The sequence below is a fragment of the Labrus mixtus genome, chromosome 7, assembly GCF_963584025.1.
Source record: "Labrus mixtus chromosome 7, fLabMix1.1, whole genome shotgun sequence".
In the NCBI taxonomy this organism is placed as follows: Eukaryota; Metazoa; Chordata; class Actinopteri; order Labriformes; family Labridae; genus Labrus; species Labrus mixtus.
Window position 1 is genome coordinate 28,129,967 of NC_083618.1, and position 8,147 is coordinate 28,138,113.

At 40.4% G+C, this 8,147-nt stretch overlaps 1 protein-coding gene across 1 annotated transcript in view; it reads left to right on the forward strand.

Moving 5' to 3' along the window:
* The window catches only part of LOC132977113 (zinc finger and BTB domain-containing protein 49-like), a 273,628-nt gene that overhangs the window by 100,671 nt on the left and 164,810 nt on the right, over positions 1-8,147 (forward strand). The window lies entirely within an intron of this gene.

Genomic DNA, 8,147 nt, shown 5'->3' on the forward strand with positions numbered 1-8,147 from the left:
GGGTTGTTTGGAATCTGTGGAGGGTAAAAAACACATGGTGTGTTTTGTTAAAGGAGAATTACGCAATGATTTCCCCCTCATACCTGCTGATCCCAATTTAAAATAGGCTACAATTAAGCCTATTAACAATGATGGATTAATGTGTATTAACGTGCAGTAAAATGAATGAAATAAACACATCAGGCAGAGAAGGTGATTCTGTTCATCACATTCACACTGCAGCCGTCTCTCACACCAAACTTACTATGAAAGTTGTGTTTATAACAGAATCAACTTTTTTCTGCTGGGCCCCCTTTTGGCAGATACAAGTATTTTCTTTCAAGCACCACCACCCCTCACCCCTCACTATACTACACATCGACACATAAACATACATAGATATACACTAAACTTACTGTGAGTCAGTCTAATCTTTGATATCAAGCTTTTAGAATGGATGTCAAACATCGTCTGCTAAAAGAATAGCAACTTCAGCGTGACAACAAACTGAACAAAAAAAACCTTAACAAGCAGCAACAACAGAGAAAGCAATGAAAAGTGATACTGTAACATGATACTTCCACATGTTTAAGATGAAAATCAGAGTCATATTGAAACAGATGTTTTTAAAACATGACTCTCTGAAGATGAATTTATGCAAATCTTTTAGGACTTGTATTTCCAGTCCTGCAATATGTTCAGTGACTAGTGTGGGCTTGTGTTGTCGTCGCGTCAGATCTTAAGTCTGGGGTGCAGCTGTGAGACTGACAATTTTCAGTCTCCAGCTTTGATTTGTATTTTGTGTCGGTTGAGTCAGAAAAATCTCTTACAGGGAGGATGTTACAAAAACAAAAGAGTGTGGCTGTCTTCATATTTAAATATAATGCACTCCACTCCAGGACACCACGACCAGCCACTATGACAATAATAAATATAAAGTAGAATTGCTATGCGTCCATTTCAACAAACACTGAACATGTTGACGCTTTGTAAAGTCAAATGTAGAACTGTCGTATTGGATTGCATGAGATTGCATGGGTGTAATTGTATGACTGGTATGGGTGTGTAATTGTTGATGAATACTCAGTGCCTACAACAATGTAACTCAACTACAGTTAGGTTGATGTTAGCTGTGGCTTATGTAGCCTTTAGCCTTTTAGCCTTAAGCTGCAGACAGAGACTTCATTTAAGGACATTTATCAGACGTCACTCAGCTCCCTCGGGAGACACAGAGGACTCAGAGGAGTAAGCAGTCTCCCACACCCTGAGCTGGTTTTTCCCCACTCGTTAAGGACAGTGGAAGGGGATTTTCAATAATTCATTATAAAACGGCAGCTGGGTGAACTGGATCTTTTGGGGGTTTTTTTTACACAATAAACAAGACACATAAATGAATCAAAGAATGAAAAATAAACTAAATGAAAACACAGAGAATTACAAATTAATATGGATTAAAACAAAACCAAAACAATAGCACAACCCGGACCCCCCATGGTTAGCGCTGGGAATCTTTGGGTGTCTCGCGATTTGATTTCGATTCTTTGGGTCACGATTCGTTTTCGATTTAAAACGATTCTGGGTTCATGATTCAAAGTCTATTTATGAATGAGTACATACTTCAGGATCTACTCCAGTCATCTGTGAATGGTTGAATTTCTTGTTGCTCGATTTTTGGAAGTTATAAATCTATTTTAAATCTTAGAAGAGAGGAATCTCGATTTTTTACAGAAATCGATTTTTTGGTTTCTTTGACACAGACCAACATTAGGGACATCGATCTTGAACTTAATCTGTTGTAAAAGATTATCAAACTCTCCAGCATATCTGACCGGACCTTGTGGTGAAATGATCATAAGATGTGCTGGTTTAAGGGGTCAGAAAATAACTTTCTACTTCTACGTCATGTTACATTTTTCAGGCATGTTAAACACAGAAAGTGTCAGTTACAGCTGCCAGTAGAGCTAAGTGAGGGGGGGTGGGGGGGGGAGAGAGAGGCCCTTTGAGGATATCAGTGACAGGCTTCACAGTAACAACAACACTTCTTCACACAGGGAGGAACTCACTCTCTCAGGAACAATGTGGGCAAACCAATCGAGCATGACAGGAAGTGTTTCAACAGCATTAAGTTGTACTTGAACATGCTGAGAGACACATGATCACACACACTCACACACACACACACACACACACACACACACACTGAGGGTTTGTTATTCTGGGAATGGCCGCTGGAATTAGAGTGGATCTAGTTAGCTACAAGGTGGCATACTTTTTGTTTTCATTTTTTTTACTCACTTTGCCTAATTATAAACCGAGAGGGAACGTCCGAAAATAGACGGCTGTGTTCTCTTTTTGCTTTGTTATGATTATGCTTGTGATTGCAGGGAAAGTCAATCTGTTCCAATTGTTCTACTTTTCCTGAGAGAAAGAGATACTGATGACCGATAAAGGGCTTAAACAAGTCCTTACAGTAAAAACAGATGTTTTACTGTAAGTACTTTTACACATGGAATGGACACATGAACACTTTCTTTACATATACTTTTCAAAAAACTATTTTTATCCTTGTCACAAAAATTAAAGGTCACATATTATTCTCATTTTTAACAAGTTCTCAGAGCTCCCTAAAACATGTGTGAAGTTTCTAGTTCTAAATCCACTCTGATCCTGTATTTGATCATGTCTATAAACCCCTCTATTTCAGCCCTGCTCAGAACAGGCTGTGTCTGTGTCTGTACCTTTAAATATGTAAATGAGCTGTGTCTGACCACGCCCCCTCTCTGGAAGGGCTTGGGTGTCTCAGTCTTTCTCGCTCCATGTCCTATTGTTTACGGTGAGAAGGCAGACTCAGAGGGCAGAACAAACACCTAGCTGTGGGAGTGTCACCCACCTGGGGGAGGGGCTACTGCCCTTTGTGATGTCATGAAGGGAAAATCTCCAAACGGCCTGTTTGAGCACACATTTTCTGAAAAGTGGAGCAGGGAAAAGACGGAGAGGATGGACTTTTCTTATAATTGGGGACTAAGGGACACATATGAGTGTTCGAAACATTCTTAATAAAAGCCTAACTATTTTTACTTTCACATGCAAAATAATGGAATTTCAAACATGCAATTAAGTGATTTACTGTGATTCACTACTGAAATTAACCGAGTAATCACGATTAAAAATGTGTATTGTTTGACAGCGCTGGTTAAAACAGCAGTTCATGGGTTATCAGAGAGATGAGGTATTGAGAGGGCGACATGGCCTTAGTTATGTTCGTCATGGTGCAGCTCCTTTTTAGGACTGTTCGTGTCACATCGCTGGAGGTTAGGATCATTGTGGCTTTTAACTCATTTGCAGAAAACCTCTCACCCTGACCACTTTTTTTTCCCCAAGATTTGTTTTTGGCCTTTTTATGACTTTATTAGAGAGACAGGAACGTCGCTAGAGAAGGAAATCAGGGAGCAGAGAGTGGGAAATTATATGCGGCAAAAGAGCCACAGGTCGGTTTCAATCTGGGCTGCCCGCCTTGGGGACTGTTGCCTCTGTACAAGGGGCGCGCAAACTAACCGCTGGGCGACTGGTACACCATCCTCTCCACTTTTAAAGGTATAATTCAGAACTGATGCCCAAAGGTGATGCTTTTTGTGCAAATGTAACTTACTAACGTCTGCGTTTGGTGTCATTTTGCAGCACTTTGGTTCAGAGCTAGAGATGTAGGTATACCAGAGAGCAAAGTGACCGGCCTCATACCATTACTCTGTCCTCCCCCTTTTAACCCCACATCATCTCCAGTGAAGTATATCAAAAAGGGCTTGACCTGGCTCTGCAGGGGGGCCTTTACAGAGTGCTTTACTGTAACCGCATCTTTATTAGGACGACTATGTTGTACAACAGACAGAGCAGCATGTTTGATCCCACTTGACCTCTTAATCCAGCCATCAAACAGCTGGGAGCCAGAAGACAGACACTGTCCCTGCAGGACGGCTCTGCCCGGCCCACAGATTACAGACTCGGTCTGGAGGGGATGAGAGCGATGCTGCATCGAGGATTAGTCCCGTGCCCTTTCCCCCATTTCTTCATCTCTGTCTCCGACGTGCCCGGGGTGTGTACAGGCTCAAATGATCTGTTAGTAGATGTTGAAATTTGTTTTTTTGTGTCCATCCAGGGATGCTTCAAATCTAAGCTTATGGTGGAGCTTGTGTTAAGAAATGTTAAGATAATTACCACGGCTAAATGTTGCATGTCAAATACAACAACGGACAATATGACTCACCTCTTAGCCTCAACTCCTCCAGCTTCATCCTCAAGCAATGGTCATCTGTCTCCGTAACAAAAATACAGAAATGAGACTTCATAAGTAGTCCACGACCTAAGAATTAGGTCGCAACAACTACGTCGTCTTTACACAGCGCAGCGACACAATACACAAAGCCAGTACAGAGTACGAGACAGGCAGAAGTCTTATTGTGAAGGATGAAGGGAACTGAACACTTCATCAATATTAAACCTGCTATAAAGGAAATATGGGATGCTTTCAACATTTTACTTCCCTCAAAATTTCTACTAAAATCTTAAGAGAGACTTCACACTCTATAAATATCTTTTCCCCTGCATGTCCTCCATGCAGCTTTAAGTTTCTCTCTGGGACTGAACAATTCTCATGTGTGCTGTACGATGTTGTTGATGGATGTGAAATGAGGCTTATGGCCATTTTGGACTAAAAACACATGGACGTGTAGTCATGATCGGTGAGTGAAGCCAAGTGTAGGAAATGATGTGTAACTGCATTTCTTAAATATCCCTGAATTGTGCTGTGCGATATTGGGGAAAAGACTGACACCGATTGTCTATCTGCGTTATGAAAAATATAGAAAATCAAACCAGATATCTGCTTTCTATGAACATACTTTATATACAGGCATGAATTATATCAGAAATGTGTATGATGTGTGCTTTTTTATTTTTATTTAACCAGGTTTGTTCCATCGAGAATAAGAACCTCTTTTCTAAAAGAGACCTGGCCAAGACAAAAACTAAAAAACACAAAGTTACAGACACAGCAACAGGCCATCCTCACCAACAATCCAGTAGATCCTACAGGACCTGAGATCTCAGGAGCTCCCAGGAAAATATGTGGTTCTTTTAAGGTGCTTTTTTTCAGCTCACCGGTGCATACACATTAATAAACCACTCACCTCACTAAAAAGCCTGTGCTGTGTTAAATCCAACCCAACAAACACACTCCAAACTACGGATCTGCACACTGAAACTGTTGCATAAACGTCTGGCCTCTTTAAGCTCTTACACAGACTCTGCAGGATTGCTGCAATTCCTGCCGGCCAACAGGTTAATACAAGTCATGGATTACTCAATGCCTCTGTGACATACAGTAAGCCTCGTCAGCAGCAGCGTCATGTACTGTGCGATGTAATTCATAGATGGTCTGATGAAAGAGCAGATAACCTGTTAACGGGAGGAAAGCACAGATAGAACTAATATCAGTGTGTAAGTGAGTCCCGTCATGAGCACTAAAAGATGGAGAGGATGGACTTGGATGGATGGATGGAATAATTTGGGGGGTTGTAAAAAGACTAGGGACACATATTAGAGTTAGAGAACTATGGTAAAGTGTTTTTTAAGATTTATTTTTGGACATTTTTTTGCCTTTAATGGAGAGACAGGACAGTGGATAGAGTTGGAAATCAGGGAGAGAGAGAGTGGGGAATGACATGCGGGAAAGGAGCCACAGGTGGGATGCAAACCTGGGCTGCCTGCTTGGAGGACTACAAGTGTATTTTGCACAAATAAATAGATCTACTGCAGTATGGCTAGTAGCCTGTCCTTGAGCAGGTGACCCTAAAACACATGATGAACTTCATATTACATTCCAGACGGGGAGTCTGCAATAAATTATGTTTGACATTCAAATAAAAGACAATACTCAAAGCGTCTTTGAGTATTTAGAAAAGCGCTATATAAATCTAATTTATTATTATTATTATTATTATTATAGTCTTTGGTGCATATGACCAAAATCAACAGTCCCATTTGACAGAAACACGTTTGACTCTGAATAAAACAGTGTACATGTACCCACTAGTACTAGTACTTCACTCGTAGGCAAACAACAGATACAAATAAAAATCCAGGACTGCCAGGAATCGCAGTTTCCTGTCATCAAGCTGAGAATGAAGTTCAGTGCTGTGTTGGTGCTCAGCAAATTAATGAAAGAATGTGTGTATCCAGAGAAACCTCTGTCTTTAAAAAACAAGAATCCCACTGTCCTTGAATATCCATGTATTCAGTTTGATGACGGGTGGGTTTGTTGTTTGTCTGAAAGTGGATTTATTTACGATTATGGCTCTTACTAAAGAATGAAGACGGGTGTGTGTTGAGACATGGATGGTAGTATAACTTGAATTGTCTGACAGTGTTGTTCAACATTGATGTGAATCATAAGACCACTCCCTCTGGAACTCACTCCCCACACACATTCAACACTGCACTGACCCTTCTACATTCAAATCACTGATCAAAACTCACCTCTTCAAACAAGCTTTTAATGTCTGAGTGTGATGTGTGTTCTGTTAATCTGTAGCTGTACCTTTATGTTGTTGTCTTTACAATTTGTGTGTTGCAGTGTCTGTTAGTCTCTCCTTACTGTTCTGATCCTTCTGTATTTTTTAACACATGTACCGTGTCTTTGAGTTTTTGAAAAGCGCTTATACATCAAATTCATTATTATTATTATTATAATGAAGAGAATAAAGCATGACAGATTTGTGAACACCTGGTCTGCAGAAAGTCTGTTACATTCTCCTCAGCTCTTCTCCTCATAGTTTTGGCTTCAATTCATGCAACTATGCTGAGCTGCAATCTCCTTTAATGTTCAATGAAACACTGTAAACCACTAGTGAATGATAAGTCTGACAAAGAGAGTGTGTGTGCATCTCTTAGTTTAACACGTCAAATATTACTGTCATCAAGCTTTCATGCCAAAGAGCTAAATATTGTTGAACAGGTAGAAGATGAAAAAACACATGATGACATCTGTATCATATTTTCAGGAGTGCAGCAGCTAGAGCAAGCTTACATAACGAGCTTCGGGTTCACTTCTTCTCTCTGTATGAAAAGTCTCTATATGACTTGGACACCATCTGCTGGTTGGAAATAGAACTCAACGGAGCAACATTACTCTTTGAAACTCAGGGATTAAAGCAGTGGCTCCCAACATTTTGTGGCTTGTGACCCCACTTTGACTTCACAAAGCTCTGGAGACCTTTTTTTCCCCAAAAGAGAGTTTTTTTTCCTATTGTGTAGCAAGCAAACATTCATTTTAGACCACGTTTTAACTATTTCAGGTATATTAATGTGGCCCAAGGCAGAAAGGCTTAGGAGGAGATTTGTGCACAGAGGATTAGATTTTTCCTTGTTAGCCAGGTGAATTTGTATTGTTGTTTTGGTAGGTTAAAGGTTATCATTATGTCTGGATAATCCTCATTAAAAGAGATGGCAACCAATCAGTAAGTACAATTATGTATTACCTGACTGCAGATGTTTAATAACAATGTTCTTTTATCCTCACACTGCCACAAAACTCTCTCAAGCATCACCACCATGTGTTCCCTCCTGGACCAGACCTGTCAGTCCTCCCTCACTACTCTGCCTCGAGAGGATTTACGCCTGTTGTTTGTTGTGTATACAACAAGCTGAATACCCTCAAATATTCAGAGAAAAGCCCCATGACCCTTTTCTTCATCACCCCCTCCACCACAAACACCACAATCCACCGAGACCAGAGACATAGCTTTGTGGAACCTGCAGATAAACCAATGCTGTGAGCATAGAATAATTAAGTGAAAACACACAAATATTTTCTAAACATTTCCAAAGGGTCTTGTAAAAGCACACTGTAACAAAGCTTTAAGTTTTGGCTTTGTATAGACTGTGTTAGAACCTGCTAATTGTCAGTACTTACAGCTTGTGCGGCAGTAGCTCAGCTTGTAGGGACTTGAGTTGGGAACCGATTGAGAGATTGTTGAAAGACATTTTTCATAAATGAAATTAATACTGGCCCAAAAAAGTGTAGCTGGTGTGGTTGAATATGAAAGGAAAACTACAAAGGCCCAAGAACTAATCCCTGAGGAACCCCATATTTAGATGCAACCAGAAGTGTTCGC